Source organism: Rhinoderma darwinii, assembly GCF_050947455.1.
Source record: "Rhinoderma darwinii isolate aRhiDar2 chromosome 5 unlocalized genomic scaffold, aRhiDar2.hap1 SUPER_5_unloc_8, whole genome shotgun sequence".
Lineage (NCBI taxonomy): Eukaryota > Metazoa > Chordata > Amphibia > Anura > Rhinodermatidae > Rhinoderma > Rhinoderma darwinii.
This window is the reverse complement of record NW_027461821.1, coordinates 1-21,422: the sequence shown is the minus strand read 5'-3', so window position 1 is coordinate 21,422 and position 21,422 is coordinate 1. Positions and strand designations below refer to the sequence as shown.

The following is a 21,422-nucleotide window of genomic DNA, read 5'->3' as shown; positions in this document are numbered from 1 at the left end:
CCGTGTTAAACGGCCAGGCAGTAATACACTGCAATACAAAAGTATTGCAGTGTATTACAATAGCGATCGGAGAATCGCATATTATAGTCCCCTAGTGGGACTAGTAAAAAAGTGAAAAAAAAGTTTAATAAAGTTAATTTTAAAAAAAATTTGAAAAAAAATGAAAAACCCAGCTTTTCCCCTTACAAACTGCTTTTAAAAAAACAAAATAAAGTTAAAAAGTTACACATATTTGGTATCGCCGCGTCCGTAACGACCCCGACTATAAATCTATAACATTATTTAACCCGCACGGTGAACGCCGTAAAAAAAATAATAAAAAACTATGGAAAAATTGCTGTTTTCTGTGAATACTGACTTTAAAAAAATGTAATAAAAAGTGATCAAAAAGTCGCATCTACCCTAAAATGGTACCAATAAAAACTACAAGTCGTCCCGCAAAAAAAAAGCCCTCATACAACCGCATCGGCGAAAAAATAAAAACGTTACGGCTCTTCAAATATGGAGACACAAAAACAAATCATTTTGAAAAAAAAGCATTTTACTGTGTAAAAGTAGTAAAACATACAAAAACTATACAAATTTGGTATCGTTGCAATCGTAACAACCCGCTGAATAAAGTTATTGTGTTATTTATACCACACGGTAAACGGCGTAGATTTAGGACGCAAAAAAGTGTGGCGAAATTTCAGATTTTTTTCTATTCCCCCCCAAAAAAAAGTTAATAAAAGTTAATCAATAAATAATATGTACCTAAAAATGGTGCTATTAAAAAATACAACTTGTCCCGCAAAAAACAAGACCTTATACAGCTATGTCGACGCAAAAATAAAAGCGTTATAGCTCTTGGAATGCGACGATTGAAAAACGTAAAAAATAGCTTGGTCATTAAGGTCCAAAATAGGCTGGTCATTAAGGGGTTAAAGAAGCAAAATTATTATTCTTACCTATCCTGGGTCCAGCGCTGGAGACGCAATGTCAGCGAGCTGGGCCCTGTATCTAATCCAATCATGTGTGATACTGTCTGCTGGGTCCTATATCTAATCCAATCATGTGTGATACTGTCTGCTGAGCTGTGTATCTAATCCAATCATGTGTGATACTGTCTGCTGGACCCTGTATCTAATCCTATCATGTGTGATACTGTCTGCTGGACCCTATATTTAATCCGATCATGTTTGATACTGTCTGCTGAGCCACTGTATCTAATCCTATCACGTGTGATACTGCCTTCTGAGCCACTGTATCTAATCCTATCATGTGTGGTACTGTCTGCTGAGCCACTGTATCTAATCCTAACATGTGTGATACTGTCTGCTGGGCCACTGTATCTAATCCTATCATGTGTGATACTGTCTGCTCAGCCACTGTATCTAATCCTATCATGTGTGATACTGTCTGCTCAGCCACTGTATCTAATCCTATCATGTGTGATACTGTCTGCTGAGCCACTGTATCTAATCCTATCCATAGTTTATAGGGTCGTAGTGCGTCTTTTTTACGTGCCGCCTCTTGACAGCGGCGCGTTAAAAAAAATGACCGTCGGCACAGAACATCGTAAGACCCATTCAAATGAATGGGCAGATGTTTGCCAACGCTTTTGAGCCGCATTTTCGGATGTAATTCATAATTCAATGCTAAAACGCCCGAATTACGTCCGTAAATAGGGCGTGTGAACCCAGCCTTAGTGACGCCCCCGGCTGCTAGTGCTGCATTGTTGCGTCACTTAGGAGACCCAGCGATGCAGCTGAAAGCTGCGGACCGTCGGCCATGAGAAGTTTGCGGGGGGGGGGGGCCCAGTAAGAATTTTTGCATCGGGGCCCATGAGCCTCTAGCTACGCCCCTGAGTCCAGTGCTGCCTGCTGAGCAGCACTGACCAACACTGCCTGGGCCCAGGCTTTTATCTCTGAGGCCCCATTATGATGTCAGAAAGCTGGCTCTGGAATCCTGAGGGCTCCACTATGACACGTGCAAAGTTCCGTCTGAACTTTATATAAGACGGTGAGGCTCAGTCAGTCACTCAGTGTTGCCTGAGAGGGCAACACTGCAACAGCCGGCCGCCAGGCTGTCTTTTTTTTGCACAGCTAGTTGCCTCCAGGAGGCCACAAGAGGGAGACAAGGGACTGCAAAATGGAAAATAGGCATCCACCAACTTTACAGACAACTTCTCCTTGCTCCTACAACCTCCATCCTTGCACAGTTTGTTATTCTTCTAGGTAACATAGTAACAAATCCAAATTGCTGCTCTCTTTGTAGGCAAGCAAGGCTTTGTTGCAACTGCAATTCTTACTTCTTCTTGAAATGTAGGGACGACAGTACATTCCATCACATCCATCTAGTGTACACAGGTAGGTCCATTGTGGCGGGCAGGCGAGCGGGCGGGCTGCTTTATTGGCTGTTTGCTGTTCCCCTACTCCACTCCACTATTTGACTGTTGTGCTGCATCAATCAATCAATCAATCAATCAATCAATCAATCAATCAATCAGTGGCTGGCTCAGGTGCAGCTCTTTAACTTACCTAAAAGGGAGGGCGGAGAGAAGACAAGGAAGGTGAATGAGGTGTTCCAATGTGAAATGCCGGAAACACAGAAACACAGACGACACACAACAAGAGGTGGCAATCTATTCATTAATTGCATTTAATCAATGAGCTCATTATCACTCATGCATTGTCCAACAGGTGTTGAAATAATGGGATTAAAAGGGGAGATCCCTTCAGAAAGACAGAAACAATAGCAAAGACAAAAAACACTTTTGGAATCTGCTTTTAGTCAACACATAAGGAAAGGGTGCACCGGTCCTGGAAATACTGCAATACCAGGTCAATGCGTGGAGTGGACAGAGCAAGCTCTATTTCCATCTCCCTGTTCTAAAAATCCATTTAATATATGGTCCCCAGATAGGGGACGTATCAGATATTAAACTGATAAGAACAGATACTACACTTGATCTTAGCCAAAAGGCCGAGAAGCGATAACCCGAACGGGCCGCGCGTTGCCCGAGCCTGCCCGATACTGCTGTTCAGCCCTTGCAGCGATTCAGCCTACTTCTAGGCAATTCCATGGGGCCCTGCAGGCTCACACACTCACAGCTACACGGGAGGTGAATAAAGGCCGGAGAGGAAGCCAGACAGGATTTGCTTCTTTTGCTTGCACCACAATGCAGTGCTGAAAGAGGAGGAATCTACATAAAAACGCCTTCCTGGCAACGCCCAAATGCCCTGCTGCCATGCAGATAAACACTGGCAGCGGCAGCAAGTGCATGCCCACAGCCACCCCTTGTTCCTTCACACCTTGTATCAGCTGTAATCCAGTCCAGTCCAGTGCTGCCTGCTGAGCAGCACTGACCAACACTGCCTGGGCCCAGGCTTTTATCTCTGAGGCCCCATTATGATGTCAGAAAGCTGGCTCTGGAATCCTGAGGGCTCCACTATGACACGTGCAAAGTTCCGTCTGAACTTTATATAAGACGGTGAGGCTCAGTCAGTCACTCAGTGTTGCCTGAGAGGGCAACACTGCAACAGCCGGCCGCCAGGCTGTCTTTTTTTTGCACAGCTAGTTGCCTCCAGGAGGCCACAAGAGGGAGACAAGGGACTGCAAAATGGAAAATAGGCATCCACCAACTTTACAGACAACTTCTCCTTGCTCCTACAACCTCCATCCTTGCACAGTTTGTTATTCTTCTAGGTAACATAGTAACAAATCCAAATTGCTGCTCTCTTTGTAGGCAAGCAAGGCTTTGTTGCAACTGCAATTCTTACTTCTTCTTGAAATGTAGGGACGACAGTACATTCCATCACATCCATCTAGTGTACACAGGTAGGTCCATTGTGGCGGGCAGGCGAGCGGGCGGGCTGCTTTATTGGCTGTTTGCTGTTCCCCTACTCCACTCCACTATTTGACTGTTGTGCTGCATCAATCAATCAATCAATCAATCAATCAATCAATCAATCAATCAATCAGTGGCTGGCTCAGGTGCAGCTCTTTAACTTACCTAAAAGGGAGGGCGGAGAGAAGACAAGGAAGGTGAATGAGGTGTTCCAATGTGAAATGCCGGAAACACAGAAACACAGACGACACACAACAAGAGGTGGCAATCTATTCATTAATTGCATTTAATCAATGAGCTCATTATCACTCATGCATTGTCCAACAGGTGTTGAAATAATGGGATTAAAAGGGGAGATCCCTTCAGAAAGACAGAAACAATAGCAAAGACAAAAAACACTTTTGGAATCTGCTTTTAGTCAACACATAAGGTAAGGGTGCACCGGTCCTGGAAATACTGCAATACCAGGTCAATGCGTGGAGTGGACAGAGCAAGCTCTATTTCCATCTCCCTGTTCTAAAAATCCATTTAATATATGGTCCCCAGATAGGGGACGTATCAGATATTAAACTGATAAGAACAGATACTACACTTGATCTTAGCCAAAAGGCCGAGAAGCGATAACCCGAACGGGCCGCGCGTTGCCCGAGCCTGCCCGATACTGCTGTTCAGCCCTTGCAGCGATTCAGCCTACTTCTAGGCAATTCCATGGGGCCCTGCAGGCTCACACACTCACAGCTACACGGGAGGTGAATAAAGGCCGGAGAGGAAGCCAGACAGGATTTGCTTCTTTTGCTTGCACCACAATGCAGTGCTGAAAGAGGAGGAATCTACATAAAAACGCCTTCCTGGCAACGCCCAAATGCCCTGCTGCCATGCAGATAAACACTGGCAGCGGCAGCAAGTGCATGCCCACAGCCACCCCTTGTTCCTTCACACCTTGTATCAGCTGTAATCCAGTCCAGTCCAGTGCTGCCTGCTGAGCAGCACTGACCAACACTGCCTGGGCCCAGGCTTTTATCTCTGAGGCCCCATTATGATGTCAGAAAGCTGGCTCTGGAATCCTGAGGGCTCCACTATGACACGTGCAAAGTTCCGTCTGAACTTTATATAAGACGGTGAGGCTCAGTCAGTCACTCAGTGTTGCCTGAGAGGGCAACACTGCAACAGCCGGCCGCCAGGCTGTCTTTTTTTTGCACAGCTAGTTGCCTCCAGGAGGCCACAAGAGGGAGACAAGGGACTGCAAAATGGAAAATAGGCATCCACCAACTTTACAGACAACTTCTCCTTGCTCCTACAACCTCCATCCTTGCACAGTTTGTTATTCTTCTAGGTAACATAGTAACAAATCCAAATTGCTGCTCTCTTTGTAGGCAAGCAAGGCTTTGTTGCAACTGCAATTCTTACTTCTTCTTGAAATGTAGGGACGACAGTACATTCCATCACATCCATCTAGTGTACACAGGTAGGTCCATTGTGGCGGGCAGGCGAGCGGGCGGGCTGCTTTATTGGCTGTTTGCTGTTCCCCTACTCCACTCCACTATTTGACTGTTGTGCTGCATCAATCAATCAATCAATCAATCAATCAATCAATCAATCAATCAATCAATCAATCAATCAGTGGCTGGCTCAGGTGCAGCTCTTTAACTTACCTAAAAGGGAGGGCGGAGAGAAGACAAGGAAGGTGAATGAGGTGTTCCAATGTGAAATGCCGGAAACACAGAAACACAGACGACACACAACAAGAGGTGGCAATCTATTCATTAATTGCATTTAATCAATGAGCTCATTATCACTCATGCATTGTCCAACAGGTGTTGAAATAATGGGATTAAAAGGGGAGATCCCTTCAGAAAGACAGAAACAATAGCAAAGACAAAAAACACTTTTGGAATCTGCTTTTAGTCAACACATAAGGAAAGGGTGCACCGGTCCTGGAAATACTGCAATACCAGGTCAATGCGTGGAGTGGACAGAGCAAGCTCTATTTCCATCTCCCTGTTCTAAAAATCCATTTAATATATGGTCCCCAGATAGGGGACGTATCAGATATTAAACTGATAAGAACAGATACTACACTTGATCTTAGCCAAAAGGCCGAGAAGCGATAACCCGAACGGGCCGCGCGTTGCCCGAGCCTGCCCGATACTGCTGTTCAGCCCTTGCAGCGATTCAGCCTACTTCTAGGCAATTCCATGGGGCCCTGCAGGCTCACACACTCACAGCTACACGGGAGGTGAATAAAGGCCGGAGAGGAAGCCAGACAGGATTTGCTTCTTTTGCTTGCACCACAATGCAGTGCTGAAAGAGGAGGAATCTACATAAAAACGCCTTCCTGGCAACGCCCAAATGCCCTGCTGCCATGCAGATAAACACTGGCAGCGGCAGCAAGTGCATGCCCACAGCCACCCCTTGTTCCTTCACACCTTGTATCAGCTGTAATCCAGTCCAGTCCAGTGCTGCCTGCTGAGCAGCACTGACCAACACTGCCTGGGCCCAGGCTTTTATCTCTGAGGCCCCATTATGATGTCAGAAAGCTGGCTCTGGAATCCTGAGGGCTCCACTATGACACGTGCAAAGTTCCGTCTGAACTTTATATAAGACGGTGAGGCTCAGTCAGTCACTCAGTGTTGCCTGAGAGGGCAACACTGCAACAGCCGGCCGCCAGGCTGTCTTTTTTTTGCACAGCTAGTTGCCTCCAGGAGGCCACAAGAGGGAGACAAGGGACTGCAAAATGGAAAATAGGCATCCACCAACTTTACAGACAACTTCTCCTTGCTCCTACAACCTCCATCCTTGCACAGTTTGTTATTCTTCTAGGTAACATAGTAACAAATCCAAATTGCTGCTCTCTTTGTAGGCAAGCAAGGCTTTGTTGCAACTGCAATTCTTACTTCTTCTTGAAATGTAGGGACGACAGTACATTCCATCACATCCATCTAGTGTACACAGGTAGGTCCATTGTGGCGGGCAGGCGAGCGGGCGGGCTGCTTTATTGGCTGTTTGCTGTTCCCCTACTCCACTCCACTATTTGACTGTTGTGCTGCATCAATCAATCAATCAATCAATCAATCAGTGGCTGGCTCAGGTGCAGCTCTTTAACTTACCTAAAAGGGAGGGCGGAGAGAAGACAAGGAAGGTGAATGAGGTGTTCCAATGTGAAATGCCGGAAACACAGAAACACAGACGACACACAACAAGAGGTGGCAATCTATTCATTAATTGCATTTAATCAATGAGCTCATTATCACTCATGCATTGTCCAACAGGTGTTGAAATAATGGGATTAAAAGGGGAGATCCCTTCAGAAAGACAGAAACAATAGCAAAGACAAAAAACACTTTTGGAATCTGCTTTTAGTCAACACATAAGGAAAGGGTGCACCGGTCCTGGAAATACTGCAATACCAGGTCAATGCGTGGAGTGGACAGAGCAAGCTCTATTTCCATCTCCCTGTTCTAAAAATCCATTTAATATATGGTCCCCAGATAGGGGACGTATCAGATATTAAACTGATAAGAACAGATACTACACTTGATCTTAGCCAAAAGGCCGAGAAGCGATAACCCGAACGGGCCGCGCGTTGCCCGAGCCTGCCCGATACTGCTGTTCAGCCCTTGCAGCGATTCAGCCTACTTCTAGGCAATTCCATGGGGCCCTGCAGGCTCACACACTCACAGCTACACGGGAGGTGAATAAAGGCCGGAGAGGAAGCCAGACAGGATTTGCTTCTTTTGCTTGCACCACAATGCAGTGCTGAAAGAGGAGGAATCTACATAAAAACGCCTTCCTGGCAACGCCCAAATGCCCTGCTGCCATGCAGATAAACACTGGCAGCGGCAGCAAGTGCATGCCCACAGCCACCCCTTGTTCCTTCACACCTTGTATCAGCTGTAATCCAGTCCAGTCCAGTGCTGCCTGCTGAGCAGCACTGACCAACACTGCCTGGGCCCAGGCTTTTATCTCTGAGGCCCCATTATGATGTCAGAAAGCTGGCTCTGGAATCCTGAGGGCTCCACTATGACACGTGCAAAGTTCCGTCTGAACTTTATATAAGACGGTGAGGCTCAGTCAGTCACTCAGTGTTGCCTGAGAGGGCAACACTGCAACAGCCGGCCGCCAGGCTGTCTTTTTTTTGCACAGCTAGTTGCCTCCAGGAGGCCACAAGAGGGAGACAAGGGACTGCAAAATGGAAAATAGGCATCCACCAACTTTACAGACAACTTCTCCTTGCTCCTACAACCTCCATCCTTGCACAGTTTGTTATTCTTCTAGGTAACATAGTAACAAATCCAAATTGCTGCTCTCTTTGTAGGCAAGCAAGGCTTTGTTGCAACTGCAATTCTTACTTCTTCTTGAAATGTAGGGACGACAGTACATTCCATCACATCCATCTAGTGTACACAGGTAGGTCCATTGTGGCGGGCAGGCGAGCGGGCGGGCTGCTTTATTGGCTGTTTGCTGTTCCCCTACTCCACTCCACTATTTGACTGTTGTGCTGCATCAATCAATCAATCAATCAATCAATCAATCAATCAATCAATCAATCAATCAATCAATCAATCAATCAATCAGTGGCTGGCTCAGGTGCAGCTCTTTAACTTACCTAAAAGGGAGGGCGGAGAGAAGACAAGGAAGGTGAATGAGGTGTTCCAATGTGAAATGCCGGAAACACAGAAACACAGACGACACACAACAAGAGGTGGCAATCTATTCATTAATTGCATTTAATCAATGAGCTCATTATCACTCATGCATTGTCCAACAGGTGTTGAAATAATGGGATTAAAAGGGGAGATCCCTTCAGAAAGACAGAAACAATAGCAAAGACAAAAAACACTTTTGGAATCTGCTTTTAGTCAACACATAAGGAAAGGGTGCACCGGTCCTGGAAATACTGCAATACCAGGTCAATGCGTGGAGTGGACAGAGCAAGCTCTATTTCCATCTCCCTGTTCTAAAAATCCATTTAATATATGGTCCCCAGATAGGGGACGTATCAGATATTAAACTGATAAGAACAGATACTACACTTGATCTTAGCCAAAAGGCCGAGAAGCGATAACCCGAACGGGCCGCGCGTTGCCCGAGCCTGCCCGATACTGCTGTTCAGCCCTTGCAGCGATTCAGCCTACTTCTAGGCAATTCCATGGGGCCCTGCAGGCTCACACACTCACAGCTACACGGGAGGTGAATAAAGGCCGGAGAGGAAGCCAGACAGGATTTGCTTCTTTTGCTTGCACCACAATGCAGTGCTGAAAGAGGAGGAATCTACATAAAAACGCCTTCCTGGCAACGCCCAAATGCCCTGCTGCCATGCAGATAAACACTGGCAGCAGCAGCAAGTGCATGCCCACAGCCACCCCTTGTTCCTTCACACCTTGTATCAGCTGTAATCCAGTCCAGTCCAGTGCTGCCTGCTGAGCAGCACTGACCAACACTGCCTGGGCCCAGGCTTTTATCTCTGAGGCCCCATTATGATGTCAGAAAGCTGGCTCTGGAATCCTGAGGGCTCCACTATGACACGTGCAAAGTTCCGTCTGAACTTTATATAAGACGGTGAGGCTCAGTCAGTCACTCAGTGTTGCCTGAGAGGGCAACACTGCAACAGCCGGCCGCCAGGCTGTCTTTTTTTTGCACAGCTAGTTGCCTCCAGGAGGCCACAAGAGGGAGACAAGGGACTGCAAAATGGAAAATAGGCATCCACCAACTTTACAGACAACTTCTCCTTGCTCCTACAACCTCCATCCTTGCACAGTTTGTTATTCTTCTAGGTAACATAGTAACAAATCCAAATTGCTGCTCTCTTTGTAGGCAAGCAAGGCTTTGTTGCAACTGCAATTCTTACTTCTTCTTGAAATGTAGGGACGACAGTACATTCCATCACATCCATCTAGTGTACACAGGTAGGTCCATTGTGGCGGGCAGGCGAGCGGGCGGGCTGCTTTATTGGCTGTTTGCTGTTCCCCTACTCCACTCCACTATTTGACTGTTGTGCTGCATCAATCAATCAATCAATCAATCAATCAATCAATCAATCAATCAATCAATCAATCAGTGGCTGGCTCAGGTGCAGCTCTTTAACTTACCTAAAAGGGAGGGCGGAGAGAAGACAAGGAAGGTGAATGAGGTGTTCCAATGTGAAATGCCGGAAACACAGAAACACAGACGACACACAACAAGAGGTGGCAATCTATTCATTAATTGCATTTAATCAATGAGCTCATTATCACTCATGCATTGTCCAACAGGTGTTGAAATAATGGGATTAAAAGGGGAGATCCCTTCAGAAAGACAGAAACAATAGCAAAGACAAAAAACACTTTTGGAATCTGCTTTTAGTCAACACATAAGGTAAGGGTGCACCGGTCCTGGAAATACTGCAATACCAGGTCAATGCGTGGAGTGGACAGAGCAAGCTCTATTTCCATCTCCCTGTTCTAAAAATCCATTTAATATATGGTCCCCAGATAGGGGACGTATCAGATATTAAACTGATAAGAACAGATACTACACTTGATCTTAGCCAAAAGGCCGAGAAGCGATAACCCGAACGGGCCGCGCGTTGCCCGAGCCTGCCCGATACTGCTGTTCAGCCCTTGCAGCGATTCAGCCTACTTCTAGGCAATTCCATGGGGCCCTGCAGGCTCACACACTCACAGCTACACGGGAGGTGAATAAAGGCCGGAGAGGAAGCCAGACAGGATTTGCTTCTTTTGCTTGCACCACAATGCAGTGCTGAAAGAGGAGGAATCTACATAAAAACGCCTTCCTGGCAACGCCCAAATGCCCTGCTGCCATGCAGATAAACACTGGCAGCGGCAGCAAGTGCATGCCCACAGCCACCCCTTGTTCCTTCACACCTTGTATCAGCTGTAATCCAGTCCAGTCCAGTGCTGCCTGCTGAGCAGCACTGACCAACACTGCCTGGGCCCAGGCTTTTATCTCTGAGGCCCCATTATGATGTCAGAAAGCTGGCTCTGGAATCCTGAGGGCTCCACTATGACACGTGCAAAGTTCCGTCTGAACTTTATATAAGACGGTGAGGCTCAGTCAGTCACTCAGTGTTGCCTGAGAGGGCAACACTGCAACAGCCGGCCGCCAGGCTGTCTTTTTTTTGCACAGCTAGTTGCCTCCAGGAGGCCACAAGAGGGAGACAAGGGACTGCAAAATGGAAAATAGGCATCCACCAACTTTACAGACAACTTCTCCTTGCTCCTACAACCTCCATCCTTGCACAGTTTGTTATTCTTCTAGGTAACATAGTAACAAATCCAAATTGCTGCTCTCTTTGTAGGCAAGCAAGGCTTTGTTGCAACTGCAATTCTTACTTCTTCTTGAAATGTAGGGACGACAGTACATTCCATCACATCCATCTAGTGTACACAGGTAGGTCCATTGTGGCGGGCAGGCGAGCGGGCGGGCTGCTTTATTGGCTGTTTGCTGTTCCCCTACTCCACTCCACTATTTGACTGTTGTGCTGCATCAATCAATCAATCAATCAATCAATCAATCAATCAATCAATCAATCAGTGGCTGGCTCAGGTGCAGCTCTTTAACTTACCTAAAAGGGAGGGCGGAGAGAAGACAAGGAAGGTGAATGAGGTGTTCCAATGTGAAATGCCGGAAACACAGAAACACAGACGACACACAACAAGAGGTGGCAATCTATTCATTAATTGCATTTAATCAATGAGCTCATTATCACTCATGCATTGTCCAACAGGTGTTGAAATAATGGGATTAAAAGGGGAGATCCCTTCAGAAAGACAGAAACAATAGCAAAGACAAAAAACACTTTTGGAATCTGCTTTTAGTCAACACATAAGGAAAGGGTGCACCGGTCCTGGAAATACTGCAATACCAGGTCAATGCGTGGAGTGGACAGAGCAAGCTCTATTTCCATCTCCCTGTTCTAAAAATCCATTTAATATATGGTCCCCAGATAGGGGACGTATCAGATATTAAACTGATAAGAACAGATACTACACTTGATCTTAGCCAAAAGGCCGAGAAGCGATAACCCGAACGGGCCGCGCGTTGCCCGAGCCTGCCCGATACTGCTGTTCAGCCCTTGCAGCGATTCAGCCTACTTCTAGGCAATTCCATGGGGCCCTGCAGGCTCACACACTCACAGCTACACGGGAGGTGAATAAAGGCCGGAGAGGAAGCCAGACAGGATTTGCTTCTTTTGCTTGCACCACAATGCAGTGCTGAAAGAGGAGGAATCTACATAAAAACGCCTTCCTGGCAACGCCCAAATGCCCTGCTGCCATGCAGATAAACACTGGCAGCGGCAGCAAGTGCATGCCCACAGCCACCCCTTGTTCCTTCACACCTTGTATCAGCTGTAATCCAGTCCAGTCCAGTGCTGCCTGCTGAGCAGCACTGACCAACACTGCCTGGGCCCAGGCTTTTATCTCTGAGGCCCCATTATGATGTCAGAAAGCTGGCTCTGGAATCCTGAGGGCTCCACTATGACACGTGCAAAGTTCCGTCTGAACTTTATATAAGACGGTGAGGCTCAGTCAGTCACTCAGTGTTGCCTGAGAGGGCAACACTGCAACAGCCGGCCGCCAGGCTGTCTTTTTTTTGCACAGCTAGTTGCCTCCAGGAGGCCACAAGAGGGAGACAAGGGACTGCAAAATGGAAAATAGGCATCCACCAACTTTACAGACAACTTCTCCTTGCTCCTACAACCTCCATCCTTGCACAGTTTGTTATTCTTCTAGGTAACATAGTAACAAATCCAAATTGCTGCTCTCTTTGTAGGCAAGCAAGGCTTTGTTGCAACTGCAATTCTTACTTCTTCTTGAAATGTAGGGACGACAGTACATTCCATCACATCCATCTAGTGTACACAGGTAGGTCCATTGTGGCGGGCAGGCGAGCGGGCGGGCTGCTTTATTGGCTGTTTGCTGTTCCCCTACTCCACTCCACTATTTGACTGTTGTGCTGCATCAATCAATCAATCAATCAATCAATCAGTGGCTGGCTCAGGTGCAGCTCTTTAACTTACCTAAAAGGGAGGGCGGAGAGAAGACAAGGAAGGTGAATGAGGTGTTCCAATGTGAAATGCCGGAAACACAGAAACACAGACGACACACAACAAGAGGTGGCAATCTATTCATTAATTGCATTTAATCAATGAGCTCATTATCACTCATGCATTGTCCAACAGGTGTTGAAATAATGGGATTAAAAGGGGAGATCCCTTCAGAAAGACAGAAACAATAGCAAAGACAAAAAACACTTTTGGAATCTGCTTTTAGTCAACACATAAGGAAAGGGTGCACCGGTCCTGGAAATACTGCAATACCAGGTCAATGCGTGGAGTGGACAGAGCAAGCTCTATTTCCATCTCCCTGTTCTAAAAATCCATTTAATATATGGTCCCCAGATAGGGGACGTATCAGATATTAAACTGATAAGAACAGATACTACACTTGATCTTAGCCAAAAGGCCGAGAAGCGATAACCCGAACGGGCCGCGCGTTGCCCGAGCCTGCCCGATACTGCTGTTCAGCCCTTGCAGCGATTCAGCCTACTTCTAGGCAATTCCATGGGGCCCTGCAGGCTCACACACTCACAGCTACACGGGAGGTGAATAAAGGCCGGGGAGGAAGCCAGACAGGATTTGCTTCTTTTGCTTGCACCACAATGCAGTGCTGAAAGAGGAGGAATCTACATAAAAACGCCTTCCTGGCAACGCCCAAATGCCCTGCTGCCATGCAGATAAACACTGGCAGCGGCAGCAAGTGCATGCCCACAGCCACCCCTTGTTCCTTCACACCTTGTATCAGCTGTAATCCAGTCCAGTCCAGTGCTGCCTGCTGAGCAGCACTGACCAACACTGCCTGGGCCCAGGCTTTTATCTCTGAGGCCCCATTATGATGTCAGAAAGCTGGCTCTGGAATCCTGAGGGCTCCACTATGACACGTGCAAAGTTCCGTCTGAACTTTATATAAGACGGTGAGGCTCAGTCAGTCACTCAGTGTTGCATGAGAGGGCAACACTGCAACAGCCGGCCGCCAGGCTGTCTTTTTTTTGCACAGCTAGTTGCCTCCAGGAGGCCACAAGAGGGAGACAAGGGACTGCAAAATGGAAAATAGGCATCCACCAACTTTACAGACAACTTCTCCTTGCTCCTACAACCTCCATCCTTGCACAGTTTGTTATTCTTCTAGGTAACATAGTAACAAATCCAAATTGCTGCTCTCTTTGTAGGCAAGCAAGGCTTTGTTGCAACTGCAATTCTTACTTCTTCTTGAAATGTAGGGACGACAGTACATTCCATCACATCCATCTAGTGTACACAGGATGGTCCATTGTGGCGGGCAGGCGATCGGGCGGGCTGCTTTATTGGCTGTTTGCTGTTCCCCTACTCCACTCCACTATTTGACTGTTGTGCTGCATCAATCAATCAATCAATCAATCAATCAATCAATCAATCAATCAATCAATCAATCAATCAATCAGTGGCTGGCTCAGGTGCAGCTCTTTAACTTACCTAAAAGGGAGGGCGGAGAGAAGACAAGGAAGGTGAATGAGGTGTTCCAATGTGAAATGCCGGAAACACAGAAACACAGACGACACACAACAAGAGGTGGCAATCTATTCATTAATTGCATTTAATCAATGAGCTCATTATCACTCATGCATTGTCCAACAGGTGTTGAAATAATGGGATTAAAAGGGGAGATCCCTTCAGAAAGACAGAAACAATAGCAAAGACAAAAAACACTTTTGGAATCTGCTTTTAGTCAACACATAAGGAAAGGGTGCACCGGTCCTGGAAATACTGCAATACCAGGTCAATGCGTGGAGTGGACAGAGCAAGCTCTATTTCCATCTCCCTGTTCTAAAAATCCATTTAATATATGGTCCCCAGATAGGGGACGTATCAGATATTAAACTGATAAGAACAGATACTACACTTGATCTTAGCCAAAAGGCCGAGAAGCGATAACCCGAACGGGCCGCGCGTTGCCCGAGCCTGCCCGATACTGCTGTTCAGCCCTTGCAGCGATTCAGCCTACTTCTAGGCAATTCCATGGGGCCCTGCAGGCTCACACACTCACAGCTACACGGGAGGTGAATAAAGGCCGGAGAGGAAGCCAGACAGGATTTGCTTCTTTTGCTTGCACCACAATGCAGTGCTGAAAGAGGAGGAATCTACATAAAAACGCCTTCCTGGCAACGCCCAAATGCCCTGCTGCCATGCAGATAAACACTGGCAGCGGCAGCAAGTGCATGCCCACAGCCACCCCTTGTTCCTTCACACCTTGTATCAGCTGTAATCCAGTCCAGTCCAGTGCTGCCTGCTGAGCAGCACTGACCAACACTGCCTGGGCCCAGGATTTTATCTCTGAGGCCCCATTATGATGTCAGAAAGCTGGCTCTGGAATCCTGAGGGCTCCACTATGACACGTGCAAAGTTCCGTCTGAACTTTATATAAGACGGTGAGGCTCAGTCAGTCACTCAGTGTTGCCTGAGAGGGCAACACTGCAACAGCCGGCCGCCAGGCTGTCTTTTTTTTGCACAGCTAGTTGCCTCCAGGAGGCCACAAGAGGGAGACAAGGGACTGCAAAATGGAAAATAGGCATCCACCAACTTTACAGACAACTTCTCCTTGCTCCTACAACCTCCATCCTTGCACAGTTTGTTATTCTTCTAGGTAACATAGTAACAAATCCAAATTGCTGCTCTCTTTGTAGGCAAGCAAGGCTTTGTTGCAACTGCAATTCTTACTTCTTCTTGAAATGTAGGGACGACAGTACATTCCATCACATCCATCTAGTGTACACAGGTAGGTCCATTGTGGCGGGCAGGCGAGCGGGCGGGCTGCTTTATTGGCTGTTTGCTGTTCCCCTACTCCACTCCACTATTTGACTGTTGTTCAATCAATCAATCAATCAATCAATCAATCAATCAATCAATCAATCAGTGGCTGGCTCAGGTGCAGCTCTTTAACTTACCTAAAAGGGAGGGCGGAGAGAAGACAAGGAAGGTGAATGAGGTGTTCCAATGTGAAATGCCGGAAACACAGAAACACAGACGACACACAACAAGAGGTGGCAATCTATTCATTAATTGCATTTAATCAATGAGCTCATTATCACTCATGCATTGTCCAACAGGTGTTGAAATAATGGGATTAAAAGGGGAGATCCCTTCAGAAAGACAGAAACAATAGCAAAGACAAAAAACACTTTTGGAATCTGCTTTTAGTCAACACATAAGGAAAGGGTGCACCGGTCCTGGAAATACTGCAATACCAGGTCAATGCGTGGAGTGGACAGAGCAAGCTCTATTTCCATCTCCCTGTTCTAAAAATCCATTTAATATATGGTCCCCAGATAGGGGACGTATCAGATATTAAACTGATAAGAACAGATACTACACTTGATCTTAGCCAAAAGGCCGAGAAGCGATAACCCGAACGGGCCGCGCGTTGCCCGAGCCTGCCCGATACTGCTGTTCAGCCCTTGCAGCGATTCAGCCTACTTCTAGGCAATTCCATGGGGCCCTGCAGGCTCACACACTCACAGCTACACGGGAGGTGAATAAAGGCCGGAGAGGAAGCCAGACAGGATTTGCTTCTTTTGCTTGCACCACAATGCAGTGCTGAAAGAGGAGGAATCTACATAAAAACGCCTTCCTGGCAACGCCCAAATGCCCTGCTGCCATGCAGATAAACACTGGCAGCGGCAGCAAGTGCATGCCCACAGCCACCCCTTGTTCCTTCACACCTTGTATCAGCTGTAATCCAGTCCAGTCCAGTGCTGCCTGCTGAGCAGCACTGACCAACACTGCCTGGGCCCAGGCTTTTATCTCTGAGGCCCCATTATGATGTCAGAAAGCTGGCTCTGGAATCCTGAGGGCTCCACTATGACACGTGCAAAGTTCCGTCTGAACTTTATATAAGACGGTGAGGCTCAGTCAGTCACTCAGTGTTGCCTGAGAGGGCAACACTGCAACAGCCGGCCGCCAGGCTGTCTTTTTTTTGCACAGCTAGTTGCCTCCAGGAGGCCACAAGAGGGAGACAAGGGACTGCAAAATGGAAAATAGGCATCCACCAACTTTACAGACAACTTCTCCTTGCTCCTACAACCTCCATCCTTGCACAGTTTGTTATTCTTCTAGGTAACATAGTAACAAATCCAAATTGCTGCTCTCTTTGTAGGCAAGCAAGGCTTTGTTGCAACTGCAATTCTTACTTCTTCTTGAAATGTAGGGACGACAGTACATTCCATCACATCCATCTAGTGTACACAGGTAGGTCCATTGTGGCGGGCAGGCGAGCGGGCGGGCTGCTTTATTGGCTGTTTGCTGTTCCCCTACTCCACTCCACTATTTGACTGTTGTGCTGCATCAATCAATCAATCAATCAATCAATCAATCAATCAATCAATCAATCAATCAATCAATCAGTGGCTGGCTCAGGTGCAGCTCTTTAACTTACCTAAAAGGGAGGGCGGAGAGAAGACAAGGAAGGTGAATGAGGTGTTCCAATGTGAAATGCCGGAAACACAGAAACACAGACGACACACAACAAGAGGTGGCAATCTATTCATTAATTGCATTTAATCAATGAGCTCATTATCACTCATGCATTGTCCAACAGGTGTTGACATAATGGGATTAAAAGGGGAGATCCCTTCAGAAAGACAGAAACAATAGCAAAGACAAAAAACACTTTTGGAATCTGCTTTTAGTCAACACATAAGGAAAGGGTGCACCGGTCCTGGAAATACTGCAATACCAGGTCAATGCGTGGAGTGGACAGAGCAAGCTCTATTTCCATCTCCCTGTTCTAAAAATCCATTTAATATATGGTCCCCAGATAGGGGACGTATCAGATATTAAACTGATAAGAACAGATACTACACTTGATCTTAGCCAAAAGGCCGAGAAGCGATAACCCGAACGGGCCGCGCGTTGCCCGAGCCTGCCCGATACTGCTGTTCAGCCCTTGCAGCGATTCAGCCTACTTCTAGGCAATTCCATGGGGCCCTGCAGGCTCACACACTCACAGCTACACGGGAGGTGAATAAAGGCCGGAGAGGAAGCCAGACAGGATTTGCTTCTTTTGCTTGCACCACAATGCAGTGCTGAAAGAGGAGGAATCTACATAAAAACGCCTTCCTGGCAACGCCCAAATGCCCTGCTGCCATGCAGATAAACACTGGCAGCGGCAGCAAGTGCATGCCCACAGCCACCCCTTGTTCCTTCACACCTTGTATCAGCTGTAATCCAGTCCAGTCCAGTGCTGCCTGCTGAGCAGCACTGACCAACACTGCCTGGGCCCAGGCTTTTATCTCTGAGGCCCCATTATGATGTCAGAAAGCTGGCTCTGGAATCCTGAGGGCTCCACTATGACACGTGCAAAGTTCCGTCTGAACTTTATATAAGACGGTGAGGCTCAGTCAGTCACTCAGTGTTGCCTGAGAGGGCAACACTGCAACAGCCGGCCGCCAGGCTGTCTTTTTTTTGCACAGCTAGTTGCCTCCAGGAGGCCACAAGAGGGAGACAAGGGACTGCAAAATGGAAAATAGGCATCCACCAACTTTACAGACAACTTCTCCTTGCTCCTACAACCTCCATCCTTGCACAGTTTGTTATTCTTCTAGGTAACATAGTAACAAATCCAAATTGCTGCTCTCTTTGTAGGCAAGCAAGGCTTTGTTGCAACTGCAATTCTTACTTCTTCTTGAAATGTAGGGACGACAGTACATTCCATCACATCCATCTAGTGTACACAGGTAGGTCCATTGTGGCGGGCAGGCGAGCGGGCGGGCTGCTTTATTGGCTGTTTGCTGTTCCCCTACTCCACTCCACTATTTGACTGTTGTGCTGCATCAATCAATCAATCAATCAATCAATCAATCAATCAATCAATCAGTGGCTGGCTCAGGTGCAGCTCTTTAACTTACCTAAAAGGGAGGGCGGAGAGAAGACAAGGAAGGTGAATGAGGTGTTCCAATGTGAAATGCCGGAAACACAGAAACACAGACGACACACAACAAGAGGTGGCAATCTATTCATTAATTGCATTTAATCAATGAGCTCATTATCACTCATGCATTGTCCAACAGGTGTTGAAATAATGGGATTAAAAGGGGAGATCCCTTCAGAAAGACAGAAACAATAGCAAAGACAAAAAACACTTTTGGAATCTGCTTTTAGTCAACACATAAGGAAAGGGTGCACCGGTCCTGGAAATACTGCAATACCAGGTCAATGCGTGGAGTGGACAGAGCAAGCTCTATTTCCATCTCCCTGTTCTAAAAATCCATTTAATATATGGTCCCCAGATAGGGGACGTATCAGATATTAAACTGATAAGAACAGATACTACACTTGATCTTAGCCAAAAGGCCGAGAAGCGATAACCCGAACGGGCCGCGCGTTGCCCGAGCCTGCCCGATACTGCTGTTCAGCCCTTGCAGCGATTCAGCCTACTTCTAGGCAATTCCATGGGGCCCTGCAGGCTCACACACTCACAGCTACACGGGAGGTGAATAAAGGCCGGAGAGGAAGCCAGACAGGATTTGCTTCTTTTGCTTGCACCACAATGCAGTGCTGAAAGAGGAGGAATCTACATAAAAACGCCTTCCTGGCAACGCCCAAATGCCCTGCTGCCATGCAGATAAACACTGGCAGCGGCAGCAAGTGCATGCCCACAGCCACCCCTTGTTCCTTCACACCTTGTATCAGCTGTAATCCAGTCCAGTCCAGTGCTGCCTGCTGAGCAGCACTGACCAACACTGCCTGGGCCCAGGCTTTTATCTCTGAGGCCCCATTATGATGTCAGAAAGCTGGCTCTGGAATCCTGAGGGCTCCACTATGACACGTGCAAAGTTCCGTCTGAACTTTATATAAGACGGTGAGGCTCAGTCAGTCACTCAGTGTTGCCTGAGAGGGCAACACTGCAACAGCCGGCCGCCAGGCTGTCTTTTTTTTGCACAGCTAGTTGCCTCCAGGAGGCCACAAGAGGGAGACAAGGGACTGCAAAATGGAAAATAGGCATCCACCAACTTTACAGACAACTTCTCCTTGCTCCTACAACCTCCATCCTTGCACAGTTTGTTATTCTTCTAGGTAACATAGTAACAAATCCAAATTGCTGCTCTCTTTGTAGGCAAGCAAGGCTTTGTTGCAACTGCAATTCTTACTTCTTCTTGAAATGTAGGGACGACAGTACATTCCATCACATCCATCTAGTGTACACAGGTAGGTCCATTGTGGCGGGCAGGCGAGCGGGCGGGCTGCTTTATTGGCTGTTTGCTGTTCCCCTACTCCACTCCACTATTTGACTGTTGTGCTGCATCAATCAATCAATCAATCAATCAATCAATCAATCAATCAATCAATCAATCAATCAATCAATCAATCAATCAGTGGCTGGCTCAGGTGCAGCTCTTTAACTTACCTAAAAGGGAGGGCGGAGAGAAGACAAGGAAGGTGAATGAGGTGTTCCAATGTGAAATGCCGGAAACACAGAAACACAGACGACACACAACAAGAGGTGGCAATCTATTCATTAATTGCATTTAATCAATGAGCTCATTATCACTCATGCATTGTCCAACAGGTGTTGAAATAATGGGATTAAAAGGGGAGATCCCTTCAGAAAGACAGAAACAATAGCAAAGACAAAAAACACTTTTGGAATCTGCTTTTAGTCAACACATAAGGAAAGGGTGCACCGGTCCTGGAAATACTGCAATACCAGGTCAATGCGTGGAGTGGACAGAGCAAGCTCTATTTCCATCTCCCTGTTCTAAAAATCCATTTAATATATGGTCCCCAGATAGGGGACGTATCAGATATTAAACTGATAAGAACAGATACTACACTTGATCTTAGCCAAAAGGCCGAGAAGCGATAACCCGAACGGGCCGCGCGTTGCCCGAGCCTGCCCGATACTGCTGTTCAGCCCTTGCAGCGATTCAGCCTACTTCTAGGCAATTCCATGGGGCCCTGCAGGCTCACACACTCACAGCTACACGGGAGGTGAATAAAGGCCGGAGAGGAAGCCAGACAGGATTTGCTTCTTTTGCTTGCACCACAATGCAGTGCTGAAAGAGGAGGAATCTACATAAAAACGCCTTCCTGGCAACGCCCAAATGCCCTGCTGCCATGCAGATAAACACTGGCAGCGGCAGCAAGTGCATGCCCACAGCCACCCCTTGTTCCTTCACACCTTGTATCAGCTGTAATCCAGTCCAGTCCAGTGCTGCCTGCTGAGCAGCACTGACCAACACTGCCTGGGCCCAGGCTTTTATCTCTGAGGCCCCATTATGATGTCAGAAAGCTGGCTCTGGAATCCTGAGGGCTCCACTATGACACGTGCAAAGTTCCGTCTGAACTTTATATAAGACGGTGAGGCTCAGTCAGTCACTCAGTGTTGCCTGAGAGGGCAACACTGCAACAGCCGGCCGCCAGGCTGTCTTTTTTTTGCACAGCTAGTTGCCTCCAGGAGGCCACAAGAGGGAGACAAGGGACTGCAAAATGGAAAATAGGCATCCACCAACTTTACAGACAACTTCTCCTTGCTCCTACAACCTCCATCCTTGCACAGTTTGT

The 21,422-nt window shown here is 47.2% G+C and overlaps 13 non-coding genes across 13 annotated transcripts; all 13 read right to left on the bottom strand.

Annotated features, from left to right (window-relative positions):
- Positions 1-2,785: 2,785 nt before the first annotated feature.
- On the bottom strand, positions 2,786-2,976 carry LOC142697268 (U2 spliceosomal RNA). Its single transcript, XR_012865079.1, has one exon. It is a non-coding gene; the product is annotated as a U2 spliceosomal RNA (small nuclear RNA).
- A 1,284-nt stretch (positions 2,977-4,260) lies between these two features.
- On the bottom strand, positions 4,261-4,451 carry LOC142697667 (U2 spliceosomal RNA). Its single transcript, XR_012865439.1, has one exon. It is a non-coding gene; the product is annotated as a U2 spliceosomal RNA (small nuclear RNA).
- Positions 4,452-5,747: 1,296 nt separating this feature from the next.
- LOC142697256 (U2 spliceosomal RNA) lies at positions 5,748-5,938 on the bottom strand. Its single transcript, XR_012865068.1, has one exon. It is a non-coding gene; the product is annotated as a U2 spliceosomal RNA (small nuclear RNA).
- A 1,264-nt stretch (positions 5,939-7,202) lies between these two features.
- LOC142697244 (U2 spliceosomal RNA) lies at positions 7,203-7,393 on the bottom strand. Its single transcript, XR_012865057.1, has one exon. It is a non-coding gene; the product is annotated as a U2 spliceosomal RNA (small nuclear RNA).
- Positions 7,394-8,701: 1,308 nt separating this feature from the next.
- On the bottom strand, positions 8,702-8,892 carry LOC142697232 (U2 spliceosomal RNA). Its single transcript, XR_012865046.1, has one exon. It is a non-coding gene; the product is annotated as a U2 spliceosomal RNA (small nuclear RNA).
- Positions 8,893-10,184: 1,292 nt separating this feature from the next.
- LOC142697666 (U2 spliceosomal RNA) lies at positions 10,185-10,375 on the bottom strand. Its single transcript, XR_012865438.1, has one exon. It is a non-coding gene; the product is annotated as a U2 spliceosomal RNA (small nuclear RNA).
- Positions 10,376-11,659: 1,284 nt separating this feature from the next.
- On the bottom strand, positions 11,660-11,850 carry LOC142697220 (U2 spliceosomal RNA). The gene has a single exon (XR_012865035.1). It is a non-coding gene; the product is annotated as a U2 spliceosomal RNA (small nuclear RNA).
- Positions 11,851-13,114: 1,264 nt separating this feature from the next.
- Positions 13,115-13,305, bottom strand: LOC142697208 (U2 spliceosomal RNA). The gene has a single exon (XR_012865024.1). It is a non-coding gene; the product is annotated as a U2 spliceosomal RNA (small nuclear RNA).
- Positions 13,306-14,605: 1,300 nt separating this feature from the next.
- On the bottom strand, positions 14,606-14,796 carry LOC142697195 (U2 spliceosomal RNA). The gene has a single exon (XR_012865013.1). It is a non-coding gene; the product is annotated as a U2 spliceosomal RNA (small nuclear RNA).
- Positions 14,797-16,074: 1,278 nt separating this feature from the next.
- On the bottom strand, positions 16,075-16,265 carry LOC142697183 (U2 spliceosomal RNA). Its single transcript, XR_012865002.1, has one exon. It is a non-coding gene; the product is annotated as a U2 spliceosomal RNA (small nuclear RNA).
- Positions 16,266-17,561: 1,296 nt separating this feature from the next.
- LOC142697171 (U2 spliceosomal RNA) lies at positions 17,562-17,752 on the bottom strand. The gene has a single exon (XR_012864991.1). It is a non-coding gene; the product is annotated as a U2 spliceosomal RNA (small nuclear RNA).
- Positions 17,753-19,032: 1,280 nt separating this feature from the next.
- Positions 19,033-19,223, bottom strand: LOC142697656 (U2 spliceosomal RNA). The gene has a single exon (XR_012865429.1). It is a non-coding gene; the product is annotated as a U2 spliceosomal RNA (small nuclear RNA).
- Positions 19,224-20,531: 1,308 nt separating this feature from the next.
- Positions 20,532-20,722, bottom strand: LOC142697533 (U2 spliceosomal RNA). The gene has a single exon (XR_012865318.1). It is a non-coding gene; the product is annotated as a U2 spliceosomal RNA (small nuclear RNA).
- Positions 20,723-21,422: the final 700 nt, after the last annotated feature.